At 41.5% G+C, this 19,982-nt stretch overlaps 1 long non-coding RNA gene across 25 annotated transcripts in view; it reads left to right on the forward strand.

Moving 5' to 3' along the window:
* Positions 1 to 19,982, forward strand: part of LOC103791234 (uncharacterized) — a 33,801-nt gene that overhangs the window by 13,463 nt on the left and 356 nt on the right. For 14 of the 25 annotated variants that reach the window (XR_013528833.1, XR_013528839.1, XR_013528835.1 and 11 more), the window contains 2 exons: positions 2,945 to 3,054; positions 4,198 to 6,030. This is a non-coding gene — a long non-coding RNA (uncharacterized LOC103791234). The other 11 variants (XR_013528846.1, XR_013528837.1, XR_013528845.1 and 8 more) reach the window with 6 other exon arrangements.

The raw sequence follows: 19,982 nt of genomic DNA on the forward strand, positions 1-19,982 counted from the left end.
CATGAACCCAGGAGGTGGAAGTTGCCGTGGGCCAAGATTGCAGTATTGCACTCCAGCCTGGGCAATAAGAGCTAAACTCTGTCTTAATAATAATACTAAGGCTGGGCACAGTGTCTCATGCCTGTAATCCTAGCACTTTGGGAGGGCAAAGTCACACAGCTTGCAGTAGGACCTCCAGTCATTAAAGGTACCTGGTATAACAGAGACTACTGAGTTACTCACCGATGACCAGAAGTGAAATGTGGAGCCCAGACCTGCAAAAGGCTGGGATGGCACTTAAAGAAAAAAGGGGGCATGGCACGGTGGTTCGTGCCTATAATCCCAGCACTTGGGGAGGCCGAGGCGGGTGGATCATGAGGTCAAGAGATTGAGACCATCCTGGTCAACATGGTGAAACCCTGTCTCTACTAAAAATACAAAAAAATTAGCTGGGCATGGTGGCACGCGCCTGTAGTCTCAGCTACTCAGGAGGCTGAGGCAGCAAAATTGCTTGAACCCAGAAGGCGGAGGTTGCAGTGAGCGGAGATCATGCCATTGCACTCCAGCCTGGGTAACAACAGGGAAACTCTGTCTCAAAAAAAAAAAAAAAAAGAAAAAGAAAAAAGAGGGATAGCATATGCTATAGACTGAATGTCTGCCTCAAAGTTCATGTTGAATCCTAATCCCCGATGTAACGGTATCAGAGGTGAGGACTTTGTGAGGTGATTGCAGCTATTGACGGAGGAGTCCTCATTAATCGGATTCGTGCCTGGTAAAAGAGGCCCCAGAGTGCTCTGTTACATCTTCTACCACCTGAGAACACAGCAAACAGGCACCATCTAGGAATCAGGGCTTCCCCAGACAACAAACCTTCTCCTTCCTCCACCCTGACCTTGGGCTTTCAGCCTTCACAAATGTGAGAAATAAATTTCTGTGGTTTATAAGCCACCCAGTCTATGGTATTCTGTTATATCAGCCCAAACAGACTAGGATAGTACAGTAGCTTTCGAGGGCAACTGGAACAAGGGGAAGGAGGACTATTTGTTAAAGATGTCAGCAACTGGCTGGGTATGGTGGCTCATGCCTATAATCCCAGCACTTTGAAAAGCCAAGGGGAGCAGATCACCTGAGGTCAGGAGTTGAGACCACCCTGACCAACATGGTGACAACAAAAAAATTAGCTGGTTGTGGTTGTGCACACCTGTAATCCTAGGCACTCGGGAGGCTGTGGTAGGAGAATCACTTGAACCTGGGAGGTGGAGGTTGAAGTGAGTGGAGGTTGTTGCAGAGGCGAGATCGTGTACACTGCACTCCAACCTGGGTGATAGTGACTCCATCTCAAAATAAAAAAGATGTCAGCAACTTAAGTATTTTTAAAGGCTGGGCAGAGGGGACCAATGAAAAAGAGTAGGACATTGTGATCTGAGGGGAGGGTTTGGCTCAGGAAGGAGGAAGTACACCTCTTCCTTGGATACTGGAAGGGAAGGTGTTGCTGATGAAAACTTCAAAGGAAGAAAAGGTCCATGGAGGATGCTTCATCACTGGGTTTAAGTTTTTTAACAAAATTGGTGAGGAAGACATCTGCACATAATCTAAAAAATAATGAATGCAGCCATGGTACCTTAGGGCACTGGAAAAGGCAATGCACCTGACCTCTGGGAAAGCTGATCTCAGAGGTACGCCGGACGTCTTGGTGTGGGGAATCTGTGTGGAGATGCGTCTGGAGACAGTGAGTCATACTTCCTGACCTTATAACCATGCAGCTCAGCAGTCTCTGTGAGAGTCGGCTCCCTGCAATTTGTGTTCCAGGTACTGCTCTCGTTCGTTAAGACTTCTACAATGGGGAGGGTAAAAGAAATACATTTTAATTTGTAAGAAAATGAAGCATTCAAAAATAAAATTACCTGCTCTATCCAGGGTATATTTGCTTTCCAGCCTATCTTAGCAGTTACAGAGGATAACTGCTAAGTACACTTGACTCGTTCATTTGAACATCATGTGAGCACAATTGATAACCCATCTTAAAAAAAATCTTGATAAAAAAGTTTTTAATTTCTTGACTAAATTTAGCTTTTAGAAGGGATCAGTGATTCTGTTGATGGTGATTGAGACAGTTAATATGTAGATGTTTTCTTCTTGGCATGTGAGAGACATGTTTGTTTTAGTGGGAGCAGCAGGTGTGTGTGAAAGAAAACCTGGAGTCCCAGGCCACCACACTACTTGGGCTGGTAACATGTATTTTTCAAGTTCTGCTCCACCAGGCTGAGTACCATGTGTTGATAACTGATATCTGTGCTTCTATCAAATTAAACCTGAAGTGCCTTTCTCTTTTCATTTCAAATAACTTTGCTCTTTCGTTGCTTATGCCATTTAAAGTGAGATTTGTACCAAAGTGTTAAAATGTATTTAGTGTATTCCTTAATAACATGAATGTATACATTACAATCTTTGATTTAATCTTATCATAAGTCTTTAGTAGCAGTGTAGTCTTGCAATGGAAATCTTTCAGCTATCTTTAATCTTTATCAAGTTTTCAGTTTATTAGTCTGTTTAATCTCTTATGCCACTTTTACACTTATGCCATTTAGACTATCAATTAATAAACATTGAGAAAAATAATTATTATAACTGTTACATTGAATTCAGAAGAGTGACACATGTTTAATATTACATTCTATAAAAAATCCTAAGCTTAATTTCAGGAAAGATTCAGTTTTATTCTTATAAGTATTTACTATTAGTCAAAACTCCCCCTACCCCAATCCCTTATCAAAATCAATGTTCATAAACCAACAGGTGAGGTTTTTATGTACCCACTAGATGCTTATATGTCCATGGGCAGGAATGATCACAGGAATTAACGCATCCATCCAGCTGGACTGTGGAGATGTTTCTAATGTTTGATAGAGATCCTGCTATTCACGTAACTGTGGAGTGACTTGGCTAACTGACATATGTTCTTTAGGATCCATGGAGCACGTAACACATCCTGATGCTGTTCTCAGCCTTCTATGGCCTCTTGGTCACCGTTTCCTACCATCTGAGCTGGCAGAGCAGTGACCCATCTGTGTTCATGTGAGTGATCTATGCCTGTGCTGTCATCACTGAGCAGGGGGTGCGGTTCCCACAGCGTTTTGCCCTGACTGAGGTGGGGAGATGGCAAATCACTGCCTATTGTAATTTGACTCTCATTATTAAACTAGCGGGTCATTCACCAGAGGAGGGCAGGAGAAATACAGGACCAGCCAGAAACTAGTAACAGTTAAAAGTGAACATCCAGCAAACATTTTGGCTTTGCTCCTTTGATTTTGGAGTAAAATGCACAGTGGCAGGAACAGATGGCCAATAGCACCCAAGCCCTGTTGTGACTTTCCCTTGGGTGAGTTGGGTGAGAAGCTACCACCTCAACAATACTTTCTCTAGATCCATTAAACTGCATCCCTGCATTGAGGCAGTTACCTGTGGAGACTAAACCAGCACCTCTGAAAGGAAACGTTTTTGTTCTATTTTGTTGTGGTGGTGTTGGTTCTCAATCTGGCCAATGCCCTCTGGATTTAAAGTGAGATTTGCACCAAAGTGTTAAAATGTGTTTAATGTGATCCTTAGTAACGTGAATGTATACATTACAATCTTCCCTTTAATCATACCTTTTAAGCCTTTGGTCACATGTACTCTGGCACTGGAAGTCTTTCAAGTGATGCCAGAGTGAGTTTCCGATACTGACAGTAGCATCTTATGTAATGTGTTTAAATTTATGAAAAATTTTGATTTAAGATAACCATACTCTTGGAGGACCGGAGACAGCATAATTTTAGGCTATTAGATGCGGCAGTATCAAAGGCATGAAAAATGGAAAAAAGAAAAGTTAAATGGTTCTCACACTTTTTAGTGTCAGTTGTATTACTTCAGTGTTCACTTTCTGCTGCTAATTGTTTGTGAAGATGAAGCTCTAGTGGGCTGTCAGAGATGGAGGACCGTTCCTTTGTCCCACTGCTGACAGTAGAGGGTGATGCTGCTGCTGAGGTACTTGACTGCTCTCATTAGGGTGAAATTGAGAATTATGATCACTTGAACGAGTACCTCTTTTTAGATTTTAAATGAAGAGGGCGCTGCTTTTGTCATGTGTGGGTGTGAGATCTAAGGTGAAGTTATTTACCAAAAACACTGCCCCAGGGACGTCATTGATAAAGTAAAACCTATGTGTTTTTCCACTTTCAGGTCCTTCATTCAATGCAGACTGTTTCCTAAGTTTTTACATCAAAATCTGGAAGAGTCAGCTGCTGATCCTCTCCCCAAGAAGATGAAAGATTCTGTGGTGAGACATTTGTGTTGTGTAACGTAGTATAGGAGGGCCTCACCTTTTCAGCAGAGCTCGGGCTCTCAATGGGCCTCTAGGCAGGTGGACATGAGAAGGGCTAGGACAGAAAGAGACACCTCAGCATGTCTCTGGCACACTGAACTATTGAACTGCCTGCAAGGGTGCAGCCCTTCAGAGCATCTTGATGGCGGCCGCTATGCACACATGGCATGGGTGCTTAGGTGGCCTTCAGTTGGTTGCAGTTTGCCAGGATAGTCACATGAATCACAGTGAGTCAGTTTTGCCTATTGCTGGCACCAAATAGCAGGTGGGCTCTGCACAAATGAAAGCTTTTCAGATAAACGTTTAGCCAACCTGCCTTCCTGATGTGGTCCACATAAAACTCTTCTCCATATCTTCTCCCTGCAGCTCCACACTGAGTTCAGAGCACTCTTTCAAAGTTGATGTCTGCACAGCCATTGCTTGGGGCACTTGGGCTTTAGACTTAGGGCTGTGTCACAGAGAAGTGGGTAACCACACTGGGGAGCACAGGAGAAGAAAAGGAAGAAGGAGAGGGAGACAGGAAGAAGAGAATCCTACAGCTATAAAATAATGATGCCATTTCCTTGTTCATCAGGAAAATGGCTCTGGACAGCTTCAAACTTTTTTCTTTTTTTTTTTGAGATAGTCTTGCTCTGTTGCCAGGTGCCAGGCTGGAGTGCAGTGGTGCGATCTCAGCTCACTGCAACCTCTGCCTCCTGGGTTCAAGCAATTCTGCCTCAGCCTCCTGGGTAGGTGGGACCACAGGCATGTGCCACCATGCCCAGCTAATATTTTTGTTTTTTTAGTAGAGATGGGGTTTCATCATGTTGGCCAAGATGGTCTCAATCTCTTGACCTTGTGATCAGCCCACCGTGGCCTCCCAAAGTGCTGGGTTTAGAGGCTTGAGCCACCGCACCCGGCTCAAGCACTCTTTTAGCAAATGTAGTTTCTTTGGTATCAACTTACAAACATTCATATGTTAAAAGCCAATGCTCCTTAATTGTGTAAGCTCACATACATCTGAGTATTGAACTTGGAGCTGTCTAATGTCCTTGACTCACACTTTTCCTGGTTTTCTTAGGAATAAGAGATAAAAGGAAAAGGGAATAATCTATTGATCCAACCAGGACTGTGTCTCATTTGTCCTGATATCCACAGAGCCAGTGCATGGTGTTCTAGTGGGTGCTCAGTACAGTTCATGGAATTTAGACGAGTTTAATTGCAGTCTGCCATTTCAAGGCAATGTATGGACTCACAGCCAACATGAAAGCCTTTAAAAGAAATTCATACTCAGCTTTTGTGCCTTTAAATGTGGTCACAATTCAAGCTAATGTATAAAGGCTTTTTTTCCACCATAAGGGAATCAAAGGACAAATCACTTAATATCAGTAAGGGCATAGTTCATGAATTTTAAGAGCAGAGATACATTTAAAAGCAAGTTAAAAGTCAAAGCAGTTGGCCCTGATGAGATGGCAGCCCCCAAAAAAGAAATATTTGACATAAGCCTCGCATCCTCAACCTGACTGCTAATATTTATACCTGGAGACTTACAGGGAGAAGGTCAAACTAACATTCCCACAATACTTTTTGTAAAAGCTGTAGGGTAGCCCAGAGTCTACCCAAAAGTCTCCCCATGAGTATCTGAAAAACTATGCCCTTCTTTCTTCCTCGATTTCATGACTAATGAAGATGCATCTCTACTTTCTGATTTATTGTAGCTTTTTTAAAATTTTTAACCTACACATGGAAGTAAGGAACCAGCAGAAACAAGTCTATAACTACTTCAGTTGTTGGAGGTATCAGACACAGATTTTAAAACAACTATTCTTATTCTTGAAGTAAAAGGCAAATTTTAAAATTTATAGGCCATAGAAAATATTTAAAACAATCCAGCAGGTTTGAAAGCCAAATAGAATTTTTGAAACAAGTAAACAAGTGAATCAATTGAATTCTACACCACCACACCACCCCACACATGGGAGATTAGATACATCTGAAGAGAGAATTCGTAAACTGAAAAATAGAGAAGAAAATATTCAGAACATAACATCCATTGACAAAAAAAAATCAAGAAATATGAAAGGGAAATGAAGGATAGATTGAGAAGATTTAAAATATATCTAATCAGAATTCCTAGAAAGGCTGAAGCATAATTAATACTTGGTGAGATAATATCTCAAAGTTTACCAGAATTGATAAAAGATACTTATCTTGAGATTCAGGAATTTCAGTGAATCACAAGTAGGGTAAATTGAAGAAGAAAGAATCCACACCAGCCAAGCCATAGAAACTGCAGCATGCCAAGCACATATACCAACTTAAAGCAAGTAAACAGAATGAACAGATTACATTCAAATGAATGACTGCAAGCTCCCTTATTGAGAGCCATCATGGAAGCCAGAAGATAGTTGTTTGATGTACTTAATGATGTGTAAAGAAAGTAACTACCAAGCTAGAACTTTACTCCTGCTGAAAGTATCCTTTAAGGATAAAGGCAAAATAAAGTTTAGAAAAAGAAATGCTCAGAAACCCTCATTACATGTAATCTGAAGGTATTTTCAGTAGAAAGTGGCCTTGTGGTAAAAGTAGTTTGAGGAGAAAAGACAAAAAGGAAAAAAAAATGATCTTGGCTGGAAGGTCTGATTTGCAAGTGAACAAAAAGAAAAAATGGCAGGTACATTGGCAAATCTGAATAAATATTAGCTGCATAAAACCATGATAAAGCTATATAGTTGGCTTTAAAATGTAGAGTAGCTGGGCATGGTGGCACGTGCCTGTGGTTTCAGCTACTTGGGAAACTGAGGCAGAAGAATCGCTTGAACCCAGGTGGCGGAGGTTGCAGTGAGCTGAGATTGTGCCACTGCACTCCAGCCTGGTGACAGAGTAAGAGTCTGTCTCAAAATATGTGAATAAAGTGGAATTAAAATACATGACTATAATAACATACAAGTTTGGATGAGAGGAGAAATGAACTTCAAGTTGTCAGAGGTCTTAGTAATGTCCAAGAGAAGAATAAAGATATAGATTGAATGTTCCTAATCCAAAAATCCAAAACCTGAAATGCTTCAAAATCCAGAACATTTTGAGCACCAATGTGATGCGCAAAGGGAGTATTTTGGATTTCCGATTTTTGGATGAGGGCTTCTCAGCCTGTACCGTTAACTTCAGCTTGTGATAAATTAGATATGCATGTTGGGATGTTTTGTGCAACTACTAAAGGAATAGAAACAAAGCATGTAGGTTCCAATTCCAAACAGAAGGAAAAAATAGAAAACTAAAAATAGAAGTTATTCATAAATAAGAAAATGAAATTGGACTACTATGTCATACTGTACTTAAAAACAATTTCAGGTAAATTATAAGCCTAAATATGAGAAAATAATACCTGAAAGCACTTAGGGTCACAATAATGGAAACTTCTTCCATGATATCAGTGTAGGAAATAAGTTTTTAAAACAACACAAAAGGTTCAAATTTATTTAAATTGTGACTTGATTTAGTATTTTAAATTATACAGAAAAGCTACTAGTGTCTAGATGAATATAACATTTCTCTAAATCAATGAGCAAACCATATCTCTCCATTGAAAATAGTTGCAGAAGAATTGCACATACACTTCACAAATGAGGAAATATAAATGGCTAAAAAACATGAGTATATGGTCAACTTCATTAATTATCAGAAAACTCCAAATTGAAATCACACTGACTTACTGTTTCAAAACTACCATACCAAGAAAAGTAAAGTGCTCACAATATTAAGTGGTGAGAAGTGTAGAGCAAGGTAATTCTTATATATTGCTGGTGGGAGTGTGAACTAGTATACACATATTGGAAAAAAGTTTGGTTATATAAAAGTTTAAGACATGAGTAGACTGCACCCAGCAGTTCTACTCCCAAGTACTTTTCTGGAGCAAATCTTGCACATTTGCACTAAAATACACGTATAAAGTTGTTCATAATAGCACTTGTTCATGGAAATGCCAAATGAGTAGTCCGTAGCAAAGGAAATGAACTTACAGCTAAATGCAATTCATGGGTAATCTTAACCACATAATGGTGAGCAAAGGAAACATAACACAAAATAATGCATATAGTATGGTACAATATTTTGGGTAAACATGGGCAAAATTAAATCGCTTAAAGCAAGAAAATGATTTTCACCAGTCAGGTTTGTTTATGGGAACCTCCAGGAGGGGAAAGAAGGATTGTGATCAGACAGCCACATGCAAAAAGCTACTAGAATGCTGGAAATGTTAGATGTATTGAATTAGTTGGTGGTTACAGAGGTGTTCACCTTATAATTATTAAATTGTTCATACTTATATATACTTTATGGTTACCTGTGTCACATTTTAAAAATATAAAACATTTTTTAAAAAGACTAACATCAAACATTTATCCAAAATATATAGCGGAATGAGTTTTTCAGGCTTAGGATCCATAAAATAAATAACACATATACAAACCCCGAGTTAAATTTAAGAATGTAAAAATAAGTCCGGGCGTGGGGGCTCAAGCCTGTAATCCCAGGACTTTGGGAGGCCAAGGCAGGTGGATCACGAGGTCAAGAGATCGAGACTATCTTGGTCAATATGGTGAAACCCCGTTTCTACTAAAAATACAAAAAGTTAGCTGGGCATGGTGGTGCGTGCCTGTAATCCCAGCTACTCAGGAGGCTGAGGCAGGAGAAAAAAAAAAAGAATATAAAAATATTAAACTTGTATTTAAGAAAGGTAATAAAATAATTTGGTATGATACTTGTGGCAAACTTAGCAAAATTAAATCTCTCTCTAATATCAACAATCCTTACAATTTGATTTTTAAAACTCTATAGGCAAATTATATGTGTATCATTTGTATATAACTATATAAAAATATATATATCTGAGCTCCAAAATGAAGCCATTTGAAATTTTATATAAAATTAAGGAACAAATTATTAAGTAAATGTATAATTATCCTTCTTATAAGTTAATGCAAATTAAAACCAGTTGGCATTTTTTTGTACACACCATTAGCACTGGGAAAATTAGTGATGGTGCCAATTGTGTCAAGATGCAATCTCTTAGACATCATTTGTATTTACGTAAATTATTATCATCTGGAAAAGCATAATTTATCAAGGATCATAAAATGCTTACAACCTATGATAGAGTAAATCTATTTGTTAGAGTTTTTCTAGGAAATCAATTCAAATTATGAAAAAAGTTTTAGGTACATAAAGATAATTTCAGCATAATTCATCATGATGAACAATGGAAGGCAACCTAATAGTAGCAGTCAAGGGATATTTGCAATAACTATATATGTCATTAAATTTCATTCACTAAATTAATGTTTTCAGTGATCACATGGCATTATACGTGTGTATATGTGTATGACATCACAAGGTAGAAAATTATTTAGTCACTAAATGATATTAGTGAGCCTATACAATTTTATCTATATATGTGTGCGTGTATATATATATATTAGGTAGTACGGTAGAAAAGATAGAAAATTGTTTGCACACTAAGATTAGACCCTTATGAAATATGCATAGAAATACTCATATACATAAGGATTATAGCTAGAGCCATGGTTTAACATCCACAGGAAAATACAGGCTTGGGAAACACAAAAATGCAAATACTGTTAATGTCAGGCTATAATCACTGTGAAAGATTTTTCCCTCATATATGTTCTAGGGTGCTGCAGTGTTATTGTTATTCTCTAATAGAAAATTAACCATAAAAATTACAAAGATCTAAATTTTCAATTTTCTTCCATCTTGCAGAACATTCCCTTTCACATTCATTTTTGTAAGATCTAACAGTACAATTCACTATTAAGACATAGGGCATTTATTCAGAAGAAACAGATTCTTAAACTCTTGTTTAAATAATTTAACAGTTGCAGATTTGTTTTAAACCTTCAAGCATGTGAAGAAAGAAGGCAGTACCAGTAATTCTCTTTTTATATTACAAAAGTAAGTTTAAAATAAAATAAACTCTACTGAAAAACCTCACATATATTCATGTCTTATAGAAGGTAGAAAGATATAATAATATACATTTAAATGAGCAAAAAGTGATTTAACAAGAAAACCAACAAGTTACAAACTTTAGTGTTAAAGCTTGCTATCGCAGGACAGGGTAGCAAGCTCTGAAGTTCAGGTGTCTTACAAGATTCCTTTTAAAAATAGTATTTTTATTTTAAAAAATAGATTTTATTGTGTATATTTAAGGTCTATAACACAATGTCATGAAATACATATGGATAGTAAAATGGTTACTGTAGTGAAATAAGTTAACATATCTGTCATCTCATAGTTACCCATTTTTATTTGTTTTTGTGGCAAGAGCAGCTAAAATCTACTTATTTTGCAGGAATCCCAAATATAGTTTTATTAATTATAGTTCTCATGAACATCAGATCTCTGGAGTTTTTTATCCTATGTATCTGCTACTGTATAACTTCTAACATACATGTCTCCATCTCTACCTCCCCCATGTTTATGTTAGCTCCTGTTTTATTCTCCATCTCTGTATATTTGACTCTCTCTCAATTCTACCTACAAGTGAAATGATGGAGTATTTGTCTTATGATGGAGTATTTGTCTTTCTGTGTCTGGGTTACTTCACTTAGCAACATGTGCTCCATGTCCCTCCATGTTGTGGCAAATGGCAGGATGTCTCTTTTTATAAATACTGAATAATATTCTCTTTATCCCTTGTTTCTTTGTTGACAAGACACTCAGGTTGTTTCCATATCTTGGCTACTGTGAATAGTGCTGTAATACACATGGTAGGACAGATATATTTATGGCATGGTGGTTATATATCCTTTGGATATATGCCTAAAAGAGGGATTACTGGGGCATAAGGTAGTTTTGTTTTTAATATCTTTTTTAAAATATAGAGATGGAGTCTCATTATGTTGCCCAGGCTGGTCTTGAACTCCCAGCCTCAAGCAATCTTCCCACCTCGGCCTCCCAAAGTGCTAGAATTACAGGCATGAACCAACTCACCTGACTTATTTTAAAATTTATTTAGAACCTCCATATTCTCTTCATAATGGCTACACAAATCTATATTCCCACCAATATATATATATATATTGTTTTGCAGTATAATATTTTGGAGCAGAATAATATCTCTTTTTTGTGGCTTTGGGGAAAAACAGCTGTTTTCTTTTTATTTAGCTGTTATTTTCAGCAGTATTAGGAGAGCAGTCTAGTTTCATAAACTAGCATCAAGAGTAAAAAGCTCAGTAATTGCCATTTGCCATATGTATATCTCCATCACTGAAGCATCTGTTTAGAACTATTTCCCATGTGCAGCTGGGGATATAGGGCAGTTTTTGTTTATAGGTAAATGTCCTTTGTTAAATGTGTGTTTCATGAGTAGTATTTTTTCCCAAGTCTTGGCTTGCCTTTTTGTGTCTTTTGAAGAGCAAAAGTTTTACATTTTTGTGATGTCCAATTTATTTAACTTTTTTTCTTTTACAGTTCAAACGTTCAGTGCCCCATGTAAGAAATCTTTGCCAAATCCAGGGTCGTTAAGATTTCTTCTTATGGTTGCTTTGAGCAGTTTGGTGGTTTGTTAGATTTATAATGTTGAGTTAATTTCTGTGTGTGCAGCAAAGTAAGTGTCAAAGTGTTTTTGTTTTATTTTATTTGTAGATGACTATTCCGTTGTTCCAGCACATTTCATAAAAAGGGTACTCCTCCAGTATCCTCCAACATCCTCCTCCAGGTTGGGAGCTCTTCATTTGTCCCAACATCCTTAACACATTTATTTAGCACATAGAGGTGCTGTTCTAGGAACTTGGAGTACACATGTGATCAAGATAGACTCCAGCCTACCTTCATGGCATTTGCAGTGTGGCTGGGGACACCTATGAAGAACAAAGAAATAGACAATGCCAGGTCCTGAAGAGTCTTCTGCAAAAGCTAATGCAGGGGAAGGGGAGGGAGGGTGGCACATTGGGGAGGAGATGAGGAGTGAAGGAGATGCTATCTCTGTCATCGCCTCCCCTGACCATGACTACCTGCCCCTTGCATAAGCCTGCACCTGCAAACATGAAGTTGAATCCAGAAAAAAGCAGGAAGAAATACCCTGACCTTCTCTTATCTTCTAGTCTCCTGGCAACACCTCCCATTGGCTGAACCCAAGAGAAGCCACCTGTTACAGGAGTCCCTGACATACTGCACACAGGGCAGCCTCCCTGGTGCCGAGCTAGATAAGAAGAGATGGGTAATAAACTAGGGTGTGAAGAACAACCAGCCAGGGATGATTAGCAGAATATTTTCTCCTAAGCTAGTGGCATTGCTTCAGCATGTCCATTACAGGCTGTTTCTTTGTATTTTGGTATGAATTGATTGTTTCACAAACAGTGTGAATCATTTATTTTATGAAACTATTTTTAAAAATAATCAGATGGCCTGGTGCTCAGGGGCAGAAAAAAAGGTGACCTTGGCATCATGACCCCACCTGGAAATTGGGTCTCAAAGCCACATTTGAGGCTAAGCAGGTGCAAGCACCAGTGAAAGAGCAGAATCCAGGAGCACAAACACCCGAGTTCACATTCTGCTTCAGCTACTCACCTGCAAGGTGACGTAGAGAAAGTCCCTCCTCTCCCAGCCTCAGTTTCCCCAGCATGCATTAGTGATCCCTCATGGGCTTCTCAGCTCTGATGGGCCAAGAGCTCTCTGAGAAGTGAGAAGACACCAATACTATCAGAAGCCCAGCGTTTACTGATTGTGGAAGACAGATGACTGATTGTACTTATACGGAGGAAGAAATTCAAATAAGTGCTCCTGGATAGCACCTCAGGAGCATTTCCAAGATGATTCAAATGCAATGATGAGCACTCTTATCAACGCCTGCTGGGACATGAGGAAAAACCAAGGGCAGGTGCCGCCATAGCAATTTTTAGGTGGAAGGAAGGATTCTGGGAATGGCAGCAAGTTGGGGAGGTGAGAGAGACCCAGCTGGCAGCTGGGCTCTGATTCCAGCTGTGACCTTCAGGATGTGACCTTTGGCAAGCCCCTTTGCCTCTTCGGGCCTCAGTTTCTCCATCTGTAAAATGAAGGGGTTGAACATATCACTACTCTGGCCCCTTTCAGCCCCATGCCCATATGTGCCAATGGATCCAACAGTAGGCAAAATCCTGGGGAACTGAAGTTTCCAGGCCTTTAGCCAGAGGGAAAGCTCCCCACTGGGTTAGGAGCACAGGCCCCACAGGCTGAGCTGAAGGCCAGGCCCACTCCACATTATTTCCATAACTTTGGGCAGGCTCCTTTTATTCTCTGTGTCTTGGTTTCTTTCCCTGGAAAAGGAGATCTTCATGGTGATATGATTGGGTTTGGATTTAGATCTCGTTGTGTTTCTATTTGTCCTATCTGGTATTTGTATACCTTTCTCCCTTTCTCTGCCTTCTTTTGGACTGCATATTATTTATGATTCCACCGTGTCTTCTCTGCTGCTTGTTCACTATAACTACGTTTTGCATTTTCGTGGTTACTTGAGTGTTTATAGTACACATTGTTAGCACAGTCTGCCCAGGAGACATTATACCATTTCTCACTTTAAGAACTTTTACAGTAGTGTAATTCCACTTCTCCTCGCCCACCTTTGTACTATTGTTATATGTTTTACTTCTACATGGTTTGTAAATATTACACTACATTATTGTTTTTTGTTTGTTAAGGTGCCTCACAGGCCAGGAATGGTGGCTGACACCTGGAATCCCAGCACTTTGGGAGGCCAAGGTGGGTGGATCACAAGGTCAGGAGTTTAAGACCAGCCTGGCCAATATGGTGAAACCCTGTCTCTACTGAAAAAAATACAAAAATTACCTGGGCGTTGTAGTGGGCAGCTGTATCCCCAGCTACTTGGGAGGCTGAGGCAGAAAAATCGCTTGAACCCGAGAGGCAGAACTTGCAGTGAGCCAAGATCATGCCACTGCATTCCAACCTGGGCAACAGAGTGAGAGTCTGTCTCAAAAAAAAAAAAAAAGCCGGGTGGTGGCTCACACCTGTAATCCCAACACTTTGGGAGGCCAAGACAGGCAGATCTCCTGAGGTTGGGAGTTCAAGACCAGCCTGACCAACATGGAGAAACCCCATCTTTCCTAAAAATACAAAATTAGCAGGGTATGGTGGCACATGCCTGTAATCCCAGCCACTCAGGAGGCTGAGGCAGGAGGATTGCATGAACCTGGGAGGCAGAGGTTGCTGTGAGCTGAGATCAAGCCATTGCACTCCAGCCTGGGCAACAAGAGCGAAAATCCATCTAAAAATAAAAAAGAAGGGGTCTCACTATGTTGCCCAGGCTGGTCTTGAACTCCTGAGCTCATGCGACTCTTCCTGCCCCAGTCTCCCAAGGAGCTGAAATTACAAGTGTGTGCCACCATGGCTGGCCCTTTTATAAGGTGTTACCCCCTTTGGCCTTTCCAGTCACTCTATGAGATAATTATCATCATCCCCATTGCACAGATGAAGAAACCAAGGCCCAGAGGGATTGACCCACTTGCTCAGGATCTACCCCAAGCCAGTGTTCCCTTAACATCTATTCTGCAGTTTGGTATGTGGCCATTGACAGTGCAAAAGGTGAGCTTGGTCAAAAGATGTTCCCAGAAATGTGTCATCATTATATATTTGAAGTGCAGGAGAAAAAAAAATTAAAGTAGCATTTTAAGCTCATGATTCACAAATGGTGTTGCTTAGGTTAAATATATTTAAGTTCATACAGTGACCAGTGCAAGTATGGTCATAGAAGCTTTATTCATAACAGCAAAAACTAGAAACAAGTGAGACACTCATCAACTATAGAATAGAGAAACAAACTGTGGAATGGCCATGTAACGGAATTCCCAGCCGGCAGCGAAAGGCAGCAAACCACTTGTCAACCTACAATGGGGACAAATCACAGATATTTTTTTGCATGTTTTGTTTTGTTTTTGAGATGGAGTCTTGCTCTGTACCCCAGGCTGGATTTTGGTGGCATGATCTCGGCTCACTGCAACCTCCGCCTCGTGGGTTCAAGTGATTCTCCCATCTCAGCCTCCTGAGTAGCTGGAATTACAGACACCTGCCACCACACCCCGCTAGTTTTTCTATTTTTGTAAAGACAGTGTTTTGCCATATTGGCCAGACTGGTGTCAAACTCCTGACCTCAGGTGATCCTGATCTGCCTGCCTGGGCCTCCCAAAGTGCTGGGATTACAGGGGTGAGCCACATGCCCATCCTCAGAAACAATATTGAGGTGAAGAGGCTAGACTCAAGTGTACATATTATAAGAGTCCATTGATACAAAGTTCAAAAACAGCTAAAGCAAATCTGTGGCTGCCACTGGGGAGGCAGATACCGTCCAGGGAACCTTCTGGGATGATGGGAATATGCTATATCTTTCTTTTTTTAGACAGAATCTTGTTCTATCACCCAAGCTGGAGTGCAATGACATCACTTTGGTTCACTGCAACCTCCACCTCCCAGGTTTGAGCGATTCTCCTCCCTCAGCCTCCTGAGTATCTGGGATTACAGGCACCCACCATCATGCCTGGCTAATTTTTGTATTTTTAGTAGAGAGGGGGTTTCACCTTGTTGGCCAGGCTGGTCTAGAACTCCTGACTTCAAGTGATTTACCCACCTCGGCCTCCAAAGTGCTGGGATTACAGGCATGAGCCACCTCACCCAGCCTGGAATATTCTATATCTTGATGTGGGTGTGGTCACATCAGTGTCCTTGTAGGCAAAAATGCATCAACAGGTACATTTCATATTTGTTCAAGTTAATATATATGCAGTATGCATCAATAAATCATTGTTAATAGATTAAGGGAGTTTATTATTTTGTTTTGTAAGAGGGGATCTTGCTTTGTTGCCCAAGCTGGTCTTGAACTCCTGGCTTCAAGCAATCATTCCCCCTTGACTACCCACAATGCTGGGATTACAGGCTTGAGCCACCACGCTCTGCCAGGGTAAGTTTTTAAAAAATAAATGTATTTAAAGAAAAATTGTATCTAAATAGTAGTTTGGGGTATGCAAATATGACCAAAAACAAAAGAAAAAGCAAGGCAGCAAACAAAACTTCAACCACCGAAGTTGGGGGTAATGTAAGTGCTAGGCAATGGAGATGTATTCAGCTTCCCCTCAAAGGGTGCCAGATAAAACAGGATGCCTAGTTCAGTTGAAATTTCAGATCATCAACAAATACTTTTTCAGTGTAGGTATGTCCCATGCAATGTTTGGGATATACTTATACTTTACTTATTTATTTAATTTTTGCTTTTGTTTGTTATTTATCAGAAATTCACATTTAACTGGACGTCCTGTATTTTTACTTGATAAATCTGACCACTTTGCCTTCCTGGGATCCCGCCCCCTCTCGCAACCCAGTGCCCACTGCAGGCGGTGTGCCCTGCACAGTGTAGTCATGCCAGGCGCAGCTTGGCAACGCGGCCACAAAGGGAGCCCTGGAGGCGGAATCTTTCCACATACCTGATCAATAGGGGAGTGGAGATGGTGGCACAAACAAGCCTGAGACAGCCGCACAAAGAGGAGACCCCTTGGCCGCTCCCGCCTTCCATTGATCCTGGCCCTCTGTGGCTCGGACAATGGGGGCTTGGGAGGCGCCTTGCAGGAACCTGGCCCATTTTCCTTAGAGGGAGAAGGCCCTTGAGGACCCCTGTCCTGCCGGCCCTCCCCACCGTTTCTCCTCCCATGGGTCCCAGGCCTCAAGTCTGGAGCTATCCAAAGGTATCAGGGGAACTGGGCAGGGTGCAGGGTGGGGTCGGGACAGGCTAGGAAAGTGTGGAGCCTGCCTGTGGGGGCCACCCAGCCCCGCCTCCTGAGGACCCTCCAGTCTACTCTGGCAGGCCCTCTCTGTCTCCTTGGTTACAGGCAGGTTTTGCACAGTCTCTATTTTTTTATTTATTGAGCAAATATTTATTGAGCATTTGCTCCAAGCCGTTCCTACTAGGTACTGCCTCCATGGCCACTTAAATGAGCCAATTCCTCCTCCAAGTATCGCCTCTCTGGGAAAGTCCCTCTCAGCCCTCTCCCACCTCGGGTTGGGTAGTGAACCCCCACTACACACGCACACACCCTGTGTGCCTCTCTCCACCTCCCTGCTCTTCAATCACGGTAAGAATGGCTATCAATTATGGAGTACTTCCTATGCCTGCCATGCTAAACATTTCACATTTTCTGTCTTTAATTCTCATAACAACCCTCTAGATTAGAACTACAGTGATCTCCATTTTCCAGAGATGGGAACTGAGGTTTGGCAGGCTGAAGGAGTCATCCAAAGTCACACAGCAAGCAGTAGGGTGGAGATTTGAATGCAGGCGGTGGATTGAAGAGCTTGAGAGTTTCACGTCCCAAGTTCCAGGCTCTATGCAGGATTCATTGCTGAGGCCCAGTAATGACCTGTTTACTCCATCAGCACATTTACCACCCACCCCTCCCCAGTACTGTGTTCGTTTGGCTTTTCCCTTCTGTGTTCCCCACTAGATTGATTGCTCTGTGATCTTGGCACCCAAGACAAAGAAGATGCCCAGGGTATATTTGGTAATCTGAACTATGGGGTTTAAGAATTTTGGCTGGGCACGGTGGCTCACACCTGTAATTCCAACACTTTGGGAGGCTGAGTCGGGCAGATTACCTGAGGTCAGGAGTTTGAGACCAGCCTGGCTAACATGGTGAAACCCATCTTTACTAAAAATACACAAATTAGGCAGGTGTGGTGGTGGGCGCCTGTAATCCCAGCCACTTGGGAGCCTGAGGTAGGAGAATCTCTTGAACCCGGTGGGGGTGGTAGTGAGGAGGTTGTATTGACCCAAGACTACACCACTGCACTTCAGCCTGGGCAACAGAGTCAGACTCCATCTCAAAAGGAAAGAACAAGAATTTTTCTAGGCCCTTGGGTTGGGAAGTGAGGGAAGGACCTAAAGATAAATCTGATACAATTTCTGCCCACAAATGAACTTGAAATCAGACACTTGAATAACGTAAGAAGGGTTGCAGGGCTCCAAAGTCTGGCATATCTTCCCCACCCCCTTAAAAAGATCAGCTTCATTGAGGTGTAATTTACATTGCAGGAAAATGCACCCATTTTAAAGTATCCAGTTCAATAAACATTGACAAACGCATACACCTATGTAACTAGTATCACTGTCAGATGTAAAATATTTCCATCTCCCCAAGTAGGTTCCTCGGGCTCTTTGCAGTGAATGCCTGGCCCACCCCCATCCCACACAACCCCTGATCTGCTTTCTGTCACTATAAATTAGTTTGCATTTTCTAGAGTTTCATATAAATGAAATCATACAATGTGTATTCGTTTGCATCTGGCTTTTCTTGCTCACCATGCTAATGTGGTGATTCATCCATACTGTGGAGTGACATCTCAGTTCTAAATCCTCTCTCTGCTTGGGACCTCTTTGAGTTTCACCCTCTTCCTCTATAAAGCAGGGATGGATTCTGTGAAATTTCATTGAGAGAATGTCTGCAGAGTGCACAGAACCTGCACACAACTGGCATGCAATAAGTGCTCTTGCTTAGTATTCCCTTCCTGCTGGACTGTAAGCTCCATGAGGACAGGGACCTTGGCCATTTTGTTCACCACTCTCCATTAACTGTGGTGGCTACTGTTTATTATAGATGGTGAATAGGAGCTTGGAGACCTGCAGCAAAGTTGCCCAAGATCACACAGCTAGTAAGAGGCAGAGTTGAGATTTGAACCCAGGCAACTTAGTTCTGTAGTGCTTACTTTTTAATTTTTTTGACACAGGTTCTCACTCTGTCACCCAAACTGGAGAGCAGTGTCACAAAAACTTGGCTCAATGCAGCCTCTGCCTCTCAGGCTCAAGTGATCCTCCCACCTCAGCCTCCCAAGTAGTTGGGATTAAGGCAACCACCACAAGGCTCAGCTAATTTTTGTATTTTTTGTAGAGATTGGGTCTTACTATGTTGCCCAGGCTGGTCTTGGTCTCCTGGATTCAAGCAATTCACCCACCTCAGCTTCTCAAAGTGCTGGATTATAGGCATGATCCACCACACTGCACCAGGCCTCTATTTTATTTTATTTTACTCAAAAGTGGGCCCCCTCTGTCACCCATGCTAGAGTGCAGTGGCATGATCTCAGCTCAGCTGCAACATCTGCCTCCTGGTTCAAGTGATACTTCTGCCTCAGCCTCCAGTGTAGCTGGGACTACAGGTGCAGGCCACCACGCCCAGCTCATTTTTGTATTTTTAGTAGAGATGGGGTTTCACTATATTGACCAGGCTGTTCTTGAACTCCTGACCTCGTGATCTGCTCACCTGGCCTCCCGAAGTGCTGGAATTACAGCCTTGAGCCACTGTCCCCAGCCTTTTTTTTTAGATAGAGTCACACTTTGTTGCCCAGGCTGGAGTGCAGTGACACTGTCTTGGCTCTCTGCAACTTCCACCTCTTGGGTTCAAGCAATTCTCATGCCTCAGTTTCCCAAGTAGCTGAGACTACAGGCACCCTCCACCAGGCCTGGCTAATTTTTGTAGTTTTAGTAGAGATGGAGTTTCACCATGTTGCCCTGGCTGGTCTTGACATCCTGAACTCAAGCAATCTACCCACCTCAGCCTCCCAAAGTACTAGGATTACAGGCATTAGCCACCACATCTGTCCTCTTTATTTTTTTCTT

This window comes from Callithrix jacchus, chromosome 17 (genome assembly GCF_049354715.1).
Source record: "Callithrix jacchus isolate 240 chromosome 17, calJac240_pri, whole genome shotgun sequence".
NCBI classification, from domain to species: Eukaryota; Metazoa; Chordata; class Mammalia; order Primates; family Cebidae; genus Callithrix; species Callithrix jacchus.